The sequence below is a fragment of the Pseudorca crassidens genome, chromosome 14, assembly GCF_039906515.1.
Source record: "Pseudorca crassidens isolate mPseCra1 chromosome 14, mPseCra1.hap1, whole genome shotgun sequence".
In the NCBI taxonomy this organism is placed as follows: domain Eukaryota; kingdom Metazoa; phylum Chordata; class Mammalia; order Artiodactyla; family Delphinidae; genus Pseudorca; species Pseudorca crassidens.
Window position 1 is genome coordinate 53956021 of NC_090309.1, and position 12006 is coordinate 53968026.

At 40.9% G+C, this 12006-nt stretch overlaps 1 long non-coding RNA gene and 1 pseudogene across 2 annotated transcripts in view; one reads left to right on the plus strand and one right to left on the minus strand.

Moving 5' to 3' along the window:
- LOC137205213 (uncharacterized) overlaps positions 1–12006 on the minus strand; it is a 26392-nt gene continuing 14386 nt past the window's right edge. The window contains exon 4 of one of the 2 annotated variants that reach the window (XR_010934052.1): positions 1–43. This is a non-coding gene — a long non-coding RNA (uncharacterized lncRNA). Of the gene's footprint in view, positions 44–11599; positions 12001–12006 lie in introns of those variants that run through there. The other variant, XR_010934050.1, reaches the window with a different exon arrangement.
- LOC137205210 (glucosamine 6-phosphate N-acetyltransferase pseudogene) lies at positions 4872–6890 on the plus strand (annotated as a pseudogene).

Genomic DNA, 12006 nt, shown 5'->3' on the forward strand with positions numbered 1-12006 from the left:
AAAAATTAAAGTTACAACTTTTATTATCCCGGGCAAGAGTTTCCTGCAATAGAAAAGTCATGTCAGTGTCAATAGTAAGCTGTCAGGATGTTTGGTTCTTCCTATGCACTGACTCAAAGTTGTATTATATATGATTATTGCAACATCCCCTTGCCCCCATCAAATCACTCCTATTTGTACTGGTTATCACAGTGGCCATGAGTCGTTAGGCCATCCAGAGGGAGAAAGAGCCTGATGAAGAGATGTTCTCCCACCTCTTCAGATGTTCTCTCCAGCCTCTTCTTTCACACTATTGTATTTGCCATTTGGGGGTCCCAACAGGAACCCTAAAAAAGTATACTAACTTTGAATATGAATTAAACCTTTAGTTCACAGTCAACAGTCCCTTCATCCACCCAGGTCATCAGGGTATGTGAGGTAGAGTGGAATGACAGCTGCCTTTCCAGTCTTCTGTAGTCATAGCCCAGATCCTTATATACAGAAACCAACTTTTACTTATTACCGTGATTATTGGCTCATAGCATTTCTGGCCCATGATGTAACTCATGTCTTAATTATCAGTACTGTGACTCGCTAGCCCAACCAGCCCTCCTAGAATGTTGACATGAATTCTGCCAGGGGCTGGCTTGTATGGTCAGTATTTCCCTTTGACAGCTGCCAGAAAAGCTGGGGATAATCACTAGATAAGGAAAAAGGCCGTACAAAGGCAAGTTTCAAAACCATGAATTCTTTGTGCTTGTGTGTAATTAGTAATTATTTGTTATGTTTTTTATTTTATTTTATTCCTTCCAGTTTTATTGAGATATAAGTGACGTACAGCTCTATATAAGTTAAAGTATACAGCATAATGATCTGACTTACATACATCCATCATCTCACAGAGATACAAAATAAAAGAAAAAGAAAAAAAATACTTTATTTCTCATGAGAACTCTTAGGATTTACTCTCTTAACAACTTTCATATATAGCATACAGCAGTGTTAATTATATTTATCATATTATACATTATGTCCCTAGTACTTACTAATCTTATAACTGGAAACTTGTACTTTTTGACTACCTTTATCCAATTCCCCTCCCCCCAGTTATGTTAATTTTAGAATCCTAGAACATTAAAAGTTTTCCTAGTCCTGGGAGATGAGAGCTCTGGAGTGTCTCCTATCTCCACCCACCCACTTCATGACTGAGATACTAGCACCTCCCTCCATGCACGAAACTCCCTCCCATCAGCCTGTCTGTTCTGTTCCCTGGGCTCCCAGGTGACTCCTGCTTCTCTTTGGTGGCTTTTGTGGCATCTTGCAGGACTGCTGCAGTGGTACCCTCCCAAGAATGGGGGCCCATCCTTCCTCCTAGCCTTGGTCAGTACTGGTTCCCTGCCCAGTTACTGCCATCCTGGGGAGAGAAGCCAGCCTCACCCACCAGCGCCCAGAGCCTTTTCAGCTCACCTTAGCTGGTCTGATTTTAAGCCCTACCACTCCTAAGGCCAACCTGAGTGTCTGCCCTTCAGTGATTATAGCACTTTTAGGCCTTAAACAATAGCTTTGCTCTATCTGCTTTTCAAATCTTTCTTTGCTATCTGTTTAAGAACATTTTTTATTGTGAAAATTAACACAATTAAAGTAATAATTGTAAAAACATAATTATTATAAAGCACCTTTTTAAAAAGTTGAAGTATAGTTGATTTACAATATTATGTTAATTTCAGGTATACTACATAGTGATTCAATATTTTTATAATTATGCTCTATTTAAAGTTATAATAAAATATTGACTATATTCTGTGTGCTAGACTAAAGCAAACTCTTGTTTACCACCAACTAGAGTCAAGAAATAGAGTTTTACCAGCTTGCTAGAAGTCTCCCTTTATATCCCTTCCCAAACACAACCCCAGCCCTCGTAAAGGTAACTGCTAGCTTTTATGCTAATTACTCCATTGCTTTCTGATATCCTTTATTAGATTTAGGAAGTTCCTTCTATTCCTAGTTAAAAGAATTTTTTAAAAAATTATGATTGAAGTTGATTTTTACAAATACTTTTTTTTTTACATTTTTTGAGATAGTCATTTTTCTCCTTTAAATTTATTAATATGGTGAAATACTTTGATTTGCAAATGTTAAACCATCCTTGCCTTTCTAGAACAAGATCAATCTAGTTGTATTAGCTTCCTATTGCTTCTTTAACAAATTACCAAACACATAGTGGCTTAAAACTAGCACATTTGTTATCTTACAATTCTTGAGGTCAGAAGGCCAGAATGGGTCTTAGGGGCTAAATCAAGGTGTTGGCTTAGAGCTGCACTTCTGGAGGTTCAAGGGGAGAACATGTTTCCTTATCTTTAGCAGCTTCTAGAGGCCATCTGCATTCCATGGCTGGTGACCCCTTCCTCCATCTTCAAAGCTCATCACTCCAATCTGTGCTTCCATGGTCACATCTTCTCTCAGACTCTGATCCTCCTGCCTACCTCTTATAAGGACTCCTGTGATTACATTGGGCCCACAGGGATACTACAAGATCATCTGCCTAGGGATTCCCTGGCTTCCCTGGTGGTGCAGTGGTTGGGAATCTGCCTGCTGATGCAGGGGACACGGGTTCGAACCCTGGTCTGGAAAAATCCCACATGCCGTGGAGCAACTAAGCCCATAGCCACAACTACTGAGCCTGCGCGTCTGGAGCCTGTGCTCCGCAACGGGAGAGGCCGCAACAGTGAGAGGCCCGCACACCACAATGAAGAGTAGCCCCCGCTTGCCGCAATTGGAGAAACCCAACACAGCCAAAAATAAATAAATAAATTTATTTATTTATTAAAAAAAAAAAAAAAGATAATCTGCCCAGCTCATGGCCCTTAATTTAACCACATCTACAAAGTCCCTTTTGCCATGTAAGATTGATATTCACAGGTTTTGAGGATAAGGATGCGAACATCTTTGGGGCCATTCTGTCTCTGACATTGGTTGTATTTTCTTTTCTTTTTTTTTTTTTTTTGCGGTACGCAGGCCTCTCACTGTTGTGGCCTCTCCCGTTGTGGAGCACAAGCTCCGGACGCGCAGGCTCAGCGGCCATGGCTCACGGGCCTAGCCGCTCCGCGGCATGTGGGATCTTCCTGGACTGGGGCACAAACCCGTGTCCCCTGCATCGGCAGGCGGACTCTCAACCACTGCACCACCAGGGAAGCCCCCTCTTATCTTTTTCATGTTTATAGAATTTATAGTGATATCTGCTTTTCATTCCTGGCATTGATTATTTGTGTGTTTTCTTTTTTTATTTTTCTTGATAATTTGCAAGGATTTGTAAATTTTATTGGTCTTTTCAAAGAACCAACTTTTGATTTTGTTGATCCTCTCTATGGCATGTTATTTTCCATTTCACTGATTTTTGCTGTTATCCTTATTATTTCATTTATTTTACTGTATTTGGGTTTCTTTTGTACTTCTGTAAGAGTCAGGATTGGCTAAGTTAGGCTGCAGTAACAAACAATCCCCCCCAACTCTCAGGGCTTTCAACAACATAGTTTATTTCTCACTCATGCTGCCTGTTCCATCCAGGTTAGCTGGGTTCTTTTCCACATTGTCTTCACTTTGTGGCTCATGCTGGCTGAACAGCCACTGTCTATAGCATTGACAATCATTGTGGCAGAGGGAAGAGACAGGATGGTGAACCGTATGTAAAAATTCTGCCTAGATGTGACATGTAACACTTCTGTACACATTCCATTGACCGGAGCAGGTAATACAGCTAAACCTGATGCCAGTGCCCAGAGGGAGTGAATCTTTGTGAATAATAATATAGTATCCCATGCCTTATTTTCTAACTTTTTGAAGTAGAATCTTAGCCCATTAATTTTTAACCTTTCTTATTTTCTAATATATGCATTTAAGGCTATAAATTTCCTCTTATCAGCTGTATCCCACAAATATTTATACATAGAAATTTTGTTAACATTCAGTTCAAAATATTTTCTAATTTCCTTTGTGATACCTTACTTGAGCTATGTGTTATTAAGAAGTATTTCTTAATTTTCAAGTAAATGTGGAGTTAAAAAAATTTTTTTTCTAGTGTAATTGCATTGTATCAGAGGATATGATTTGTATACTCTCAAATCTCAGACTTTTTTTAGACCTCACTTTCAACAACGCGATCTTGGGAAGAGGACTTTGAGCCTCAGATGAGACCCTAGCCCTGGCCAACATTTTGATTTCAGCCTTGTGATACTTTGAGCAGAGAACCTAGTTGATCCTGGACTTCTCCCTGAAATGTGAGATAATAAGTGGGTGTTGTTTTAAGCTGCTAAGTTTGTAGTAATTTGTTATGCAGAAATAGAAAATTAATAGAGTGTTTCTGCTAGTCGATAAATCACTCAGTTTTTGTTTGTCTAAAAATGTCTTCTCAGACTTCCCTGGTGGTCCAGTGGTTAAGACTCCGCACTTCCACAGGTTCAATCCCTGGTCAGGGAACTAAGATCCTGCATGCTGCATGGTGTAGCCAAAAAAAAAAAAAAAAAGTCTTCTCATCTTTATTCTTTTTATTTTTTTTTAACTTTTTCATGTTTATTCTTGAAGGATGGTTTAGCTGGATACAGAATTTTGGACTAGCAATTTTCTTTTAGCACTTAGACAATATTACACTGTTCTCTGGCTTCCATTGTTGCTGTTGAGAAGTCAGCTGTCTGTTGCTCCTTTGAAAATAATATTTTTTCTCTTCTGTTTATCTTTAATATTTTTTTGGTTTGTTCTTTGCAGATTTATTTTAATGTTCCAAGAATAGATTTAATTAAATTATCTTGGAATTTGTTGCTCTTCTTGATTCTGAGCTTGAAGTCTTTTATCAGTTCTGGAAAATTCTTAGTTATTATCTTCAAATACTGTCTCTGCTCATTCTCAGCTCCAAGTAGACTCCAAGTAGGTATAAGTAAGACCTTCTCACTGTATTCTGTGTCTCTTACCCTTGCTTTTGTATTTTCTCTCTTGTTGTCTCTCTTTACTTCATTCTAGATAGTTTCCTCTACCATGTTTTCTGATTCATTGACTCTTTCTTCTCACATGTCTAGACTGTTGTTGAACCCATCCCTTGAGTTTTTAACATCTCTTATTGTATTTTTTTGTTCTCAAATTTTTATTTGATTCTCTTTCCAGTCTGCTATTTTATCACTCTTCTATTCTATCACAGAGGGACATCTTCCTTGACTCCCCCCATAATCACCTTAGGCTTGTTTACATCCCCCCCGTCCCGCCCCGGCCACTGTGTGCTGCCATGGCAACCTGGGCTCTAACAGGCATTTACCTGTTCTCTTACATTCTCTCTCCAGCTAGACTATAAATATCTTGAGGATAGAGAATATCATTTACTCTGTGTCTCCAGCATTTATCACAGTACCTGGTAATAGCAGTCACTCAATAAATGTTGTGGAACTCAACTGAACTTTTACTAAAGAAACCTCCTTGACCATCAAACACTGCCCCACTTTGAGGAGATGGAAAAACTTCAGTTAAGTCTCCACTACTCACAACTGCTCTTTGTGTGAGGAGATTCGTCTATGGAGGGAATGCTAAGAGCTGCTATTTCTGCATCCAGGCTGATGAGAGGAAAGAGTGGAAAGCAAAATAGACACAGAAATAAGAGGCTAGGGGCATCTCAGGTGAGTTTCTGGGAAATTTCTGGGAATGAAGAGAAATTATTGGACAAGATCAAACTTTTCCAGGCTGTGGAGGGGCGGGCTGGAGGTGTCGGTGCTGCCATGTCCTGGCGGTGGCTACCGGAGCGGCAGCCTTGCGGAAGACTGTAGAGCCGGAGGTGGAGGAGGTGGGGCTGCCGCTGAAGCCGGATGTGGATCTAGTGCTGTGTACCTCGGTGGGTGAGAATCCAACGGGCCAGGAGAGGAGCGCCGACTGCAGGTCTCTACTGACCTTAATGCAAAGATGAAACCTGATGAAACGCCTATGTTTGACCCAAGTCTACTCAAAGAAGAGGATTGGAGTCAGAATACAGCTACATTTTCTCTAGCCATTTCCCCAACACATCCTGGAGAAGGTTTGGTTTTGAGGCCTCTTTGTACTGCTGATTTAAATAGAAGTTTTTTTAAGGTAGTAGGTCAGCTGACAGAAACTGGAGTTGTCAACCCGGAACAATTTATGAAATCTTTTGAGCACATGAAGTAATCTGGGGATTATTATGTTACAGTTGTGGAAGATGTAACTTTAGGACAGATAGTTGCTATAGCAACTCTGATAATAGAACATAAATTAATCCATTCCTGTGCTAAGAGAGGAAGAATAGAAGATGTTGTTGTTAGTGATGAATGCAGAGGAAAGCAGCTTGGCAAATTGTTATTATCAACCCTTACTTTGCTAAGCAAGAAACTGAACTGTTATAATATTACCCTTGAATGTCTACCATAAAACTCTGGTTTCTATAAAAAGTTTGGATATACAGTATCTGAAGAAAACTACATGTGTCAGAGGTTTCTAAAATAAAACCTTTAAAGAAAGACATCTGTCAAATGAGCTGATGCAACAAGGCTACACTCTCTTCCTAGAGTTAAAATATTTTGTTGCTGCAACCCAGTGACCTCCATAAATACTGGATTGAAAAAAACATTGTAATACAAGTATAATGACATTTAGAAGATTACTTTGGGCTGGTGAGACATGCTGAGTTTAGATTACAGATGAAATTATTAAGGGGATGATTTTTAACCAAAGGAGTATATGTTTAACTTGAATCTTTTCTTGCATTGTATTTTTCTAAAGTTTGGCTTTATTTCTTAGTAGTCAGTGTAGGTAGTAAGAAGTTATATGTCTGCTATCTATACTGCTCATTAAAAAAAAAAAAGCATACAGTGAATAAGGCTGTTTCTTATCACATTCATAAAATTAATATTTTTTTCAAAGAAATATATCTAAATACCACTTAGGGGTGTATCATTTCACATATATTACATGAAATTGGATGTTAGACATATTATAACTAAATGTAGTTCAGTCCAACATTTGCTGATCCTAATACTATACTGGCAAACCTGGTGAGCCTTTAAAATAAGGAGAAATGAAAATTAACTTCTTATAAAATGTGACAATTTAAATGTACATCTAAAAGTTGATATAATTCTAATGTAGCTGAAGTACCACCTGTCTTATATGTGAAATATAATTATTCATTTGTTTAAAATATCTAAGAGAAATATAAGCTACTTTTTAACAGTGAATTAGTAAATCCTGGCATATTATGTATTTCTAAGCTGATTTCTCATTTTTCCAGGGGTGTCCAAGCCTCTCTTCTAAGTAACATTTTTATGAAAATGGATTACAAAATTGAGTGGAGTATTTTAAAATGTATCATACTGCATTTATTACATTCTTAAAATGTTGATGGAAGCTTTTCTATTTAATGTGATTATAATGGTACTATTATTCTGGTCACTATCCTATTCTGATTTTATTTATTTTAATTATTTTTTTAAGTTGAAATAAGAATTAGATACTTCACTACTGGTTCGAATCTTTTACATTTCAAGTTACATTAAACCTGTTCATATGAATAGTCTTTTGTTAGAAAAAAAAAACAAACAAACTTTTCCAGGCTGTGGAATTACCCAGACCTCCAAAGAATGAGGGACTCTTGCTGACATCTAAGTGGTACTGTTTCAGTGTATCTAGGAACTCAAGGCAGAGTGGTTTCTAAGAAAGGAACCTTGTACAACCAGTATGTTGAACACACGGGACTTGTGGGTTGTATTTGTCAAAGCCACTTTATTTTTGTCCTCCATTGACTTTTTAAAAATTTGAGGTATAGTTGACATACAATATTATATGTTTCAGGTGTACAACATAGTGATTCACAATTTTTAAAGGTTATATTCCATTTATAATTATAAAATATTGGCTATATGCCCTGTGTTGTACTATATATCCTTGTAGCTTATTTATTTTATACATAATAGTTTGTATCTCTTAACCCTCTAACCCTACCTTGTCCCTCCCTCCTTCCCTCTCCCCACTGGTAACCACTAGTTTGTTCTCTATATCTGTGAGTCTGCTTCTTCTTTGTTATATTCACTAGTTTGTTTTATTTTTTAGATTTCACATATAAGTGATATCATACAGTATTTGTCTTTCTCTGTCTGACTTATTTCACTTAGCATAATAATACCCTCCAAGTCCATCCCTTCCATGGCTCTTTTTTTTTTTTAAAGTTTGTGTCTACATTTTTTAAAATTAATTAATTTATTTATTTTGGTTTTGTTGGGTCTTTGTTGCTGTGCGCGGGCCTTTCTCTTGTTGCAGCAAGCGGGGGCTACTCTTCGTTGTGGTCCACGGGCTTCTCATTGAGGTGGCTTCTCTTGTTGCAGAGCATGGGCTCCAGGTGTGTGGGCTTCAGTAGTTGCAGCACGTGGGCTCAGTAGTTGTGGCTCGTGGGCTTAGTTGCCCTGCGGCATGTGGGATCTTCCCGGACCAGGGGTTGAACGCGTGTCCCCTGCATTGGCAGGCAGATTCTTAACCGCTGTGCCACCAGGGAAGGCCCCTTCCATGGCTTTCTAACCACTTCCAGTGGGGGTCAGGATGGTCTTTTCCTGGCCATGTGTAAAAGTCCTGTCAAGCTCATAAATTTTTCTGTGCATCCTTAGGTAAAAGTCCAGGGGTCACTTTAAGTCACAAATGTGGACTTCATTAATCAATGTTTAAATCCTCATTCAAAGATAATATTTCTCTCCCACTCCCACAAAGCTAGGGTCAATGGCAGGTGGGCGGTCTGCAGCCTTGGAGGAGGCTGTGTTCAGTTTCTTCTCTTTCTTACTCTCTTCCTCCTCATCTTGCTGCTGCTTCTGACCTTTAAGGTTGAAGTTGGAAAAGGAGCAGAGGGAAGGGGGATAGGAAAGTTCCTGGTAGAATGGATTTATAAGTTCTACACCTGAGGACCCATAGATTCCTGGCAGATGTTTAAAGCTGACTCCTAGGGGCTTTCATGGGAGACCCCCGGGAGATTCCCCTTCTGGGTTCCTCAGATCCAGCTCCCTCTCCTTCTGCTCCTCTGCTTCCCACAGCCTCTGCTGCAGCAGTTGCCTCCCGGCCTCTAACGGCTGAGTCTCTTTTGAGAGACTGGCCACCCTGCTGGTCAGGCTTCACCCCAGGTGGACATTGCCTCTGCCCCCTCCTCATCTGGTCCCCAGAATTCTTGTCTCCTTTGACCTGTACTCTGAGGGTAGAGCAGTTCATGCCCAGATCCTCTTCTGTCTGTCAAGGCTGCTTAGCTTTCCAGGGCCAGCCAGTGGCGGCAGAGGCCACATCAAGTTCCTGCAATGGTCAGTCTCCTTGAAGCCTCTCTTACTAGACTGGAGTGGAGGGACCAGGTAACTCCTTAGATTTTCCCAAAGAAATCCTCCCCTCAAAATCTGCCCCGCTGCAACCTTCTCTTCTTCTGACTCTCCTATATCATCTTTCTGGGTGAGGGATTCCCTAGATGAGAGGACCAAGAGACAGGTAACCAGATTTTGAAAATTTCCTTTGAAGATCTTCATCTTTGTGGTCCACTCACACCTTTGATGATCAGTAACTATCATATCTTGGCATTTCAATCAAAATTTCCCACTTAACATCCTTCGTTGTACTTATTTGTTTTTTATTGGAACAAAAACATCATTATTTTTTCTGATTACAAAATGAATGTATGCTTCTTATAAAATTGAACTAATACATAAATGTAAAAGAATGTAGTGACCCAGGGCAATCCCACCTCCCAGAGGTAACTCAAAGGGAGGATTTTGCTGTGTAGCTTTACACGTTTTTTCTTTGACACGCTTGCACTCTTTGTTAATAACTAAAATGGGATTGTAACACACATGAACTCCAAGGAGCCTTTTCCCTTCCACCATAAGGATATGTAAGCCCTCCCATCACCTATATACCTAAAAGTATCTTGGAGTGAAATAGGAGAAGAGAGAAAAGCTAAGAGACTGAGCAATTCCCTGGATGGACTGAGGATCTAAATGGACAGCTTACATTATTTAATTAAACTGTGATTTACTGGAGGGGACTAAATTTAGTTTTCTCTCACTTTCCATCAAGATAGTTGCTTTAGAGGAAATAAGATCAGTTGTAGAAAACCAAAGGGCTGCATTTGTGTTTCATACTAGGGAGTATCCTGTGAATTTTCAAATTCCTACTACAAATGAAATTGCTGGGTTGGACAGTATGCACCTTTTCAAGGCTTTTGGTGAGCATTTCCACTGTGAGAGTATACCCTCTCTTACATTTTCCCTATACCCTCCTAACACTGGATATTTACATTTTTGCCAGTCTAATAAGCCAAAATTAAGAATTAAGCCTTTCTTTGATTTGTAACAACGTTGAGCAAATTTTGCATTAGGTTATGACACATGCTAGTTATTTAGGCAACACACACTCTCTTTGCCCAAGTTTCCATGTTGATTTCCCAATAAAATCTTAGTTAAGTTTTGCCCCAGGCTGTTTTTAAAGAATCCAGGCTAAAACAAGTGGGCTCCTGAGCAGACTGTGAGAGGCCTGTTCCTTCCCCAGGCCCCAGGGTATAGGTGGACCCGGACAGGAGTAAAGGCTGAAGGAGACACTTCCCCAAGGGACTTTGAGAGGCCACCATCAGGGCTGCTTCAGGCCTGATCAGTCACCCTCCTCCCTCCTAGGAGAATCTGCCCCACTCATTCATAGCCCCAAACTATGCCTAAGCAGGTCATTCCAGGCCAGGGAACCTTGTGAATTTAGATACGAGTGACCACAAGACAGAAGAGGGGGCTCCTGCTCCAAGGGAAGCCAGGCCACTCATGGACCAATTAGCTGTTATGGATGGCTTGACACACAAAAATGGCCTAAACCAGATTCTTCTTCCCAGGGATTTCAGATAAGAAACCCAGAAAGAATTTGCTTGTAAACTGTGGAACTAAAGTTGTAAAGATAAGGAGGTAATGAACAGAGCCCTGGGCAAGCCCAAACCCGGCTGAGTCAGCAGGGAGAGGAAGATAGGCAGAGTAGAGGAGCTGTTCCCCCTGACACAGGAACCTCTCCCTCCTGCAGCTGGGCCTCCAACCTTGGAGCTGCAGCCACCCTGCCTGACTCTGAGAGCCAGGGGCTGCCCAGCCATCTGCTGTCCAGTCCACAGGAAGACTACAGTGCCTTCAGCTCTGCTCCAGGCTCACATTTTCTTGTGTCCCCAGTATTTATTTAGTTAGTTGGTTAGTTGTGCTGGTGTTAAGTTGCTGCAGCTTGCAGGCTCCTTAGTTACAGCTTGCTGTCTCCTTAGTTACGGCTTGCTGGCTCCTTAGTTGCAGCAGGTGGGCTCCTTAATTGTGGCACATGGGCTCCTTAGTTGTGGCATGCAAACTTTTAGTTGCAGCATGCATGTGGCATCTAGTTTACTGACCAGGGATCGAATCCGGGCTCCTTGCATTGGGAGCGTGGAGTCTTATTCACTGCGCTACCAGGGAAGTCCCCGTCCCCAGTATGTACATAGATGTGGTCTCCGTCCATCATAGGTTGCAGGTGTAGATAATACATACCTCTGATCGACTCTGGATTGGCCTCGCCAAGCCACTCAGAACACCAGAGGAAAGGTTTTGATCACAAAGGGTAAAAAGTATGTGAGCATTTCTTTTATTTTTTTATTTTTGGCTGCATTGGGTCTTCGTTGCTGTGCATGGGCTTTCTCTAGTTGCGGAGAGCAGGGGCTATACTCTTTGTTGCAGTGCACAGGCTTCTCATTGTGGTGGCTTCTCGTTGCGGAGCATGGGCTCTAGAGCGCAGGCTCAGTAGCTGTGGCTCATGGGCTCAGTAGTTGTGGCTCACAGGCTCTAGAGCACGGGCTCAGTAGTTGTGGCACACGGGCTTAGCTGCTCCGCGGCATGTGGGATCTTCCAGGACCAGGGCTCGAACCCGTTTCCCCTGCATTGGCAGGCAGATTCTTAACCACTGCACCACCAGGCAAGCCCATGAGCATTTCTTGAAGCATTTTGAGCAGATATGGAGCAAGTTTATAAGGACCTTCCA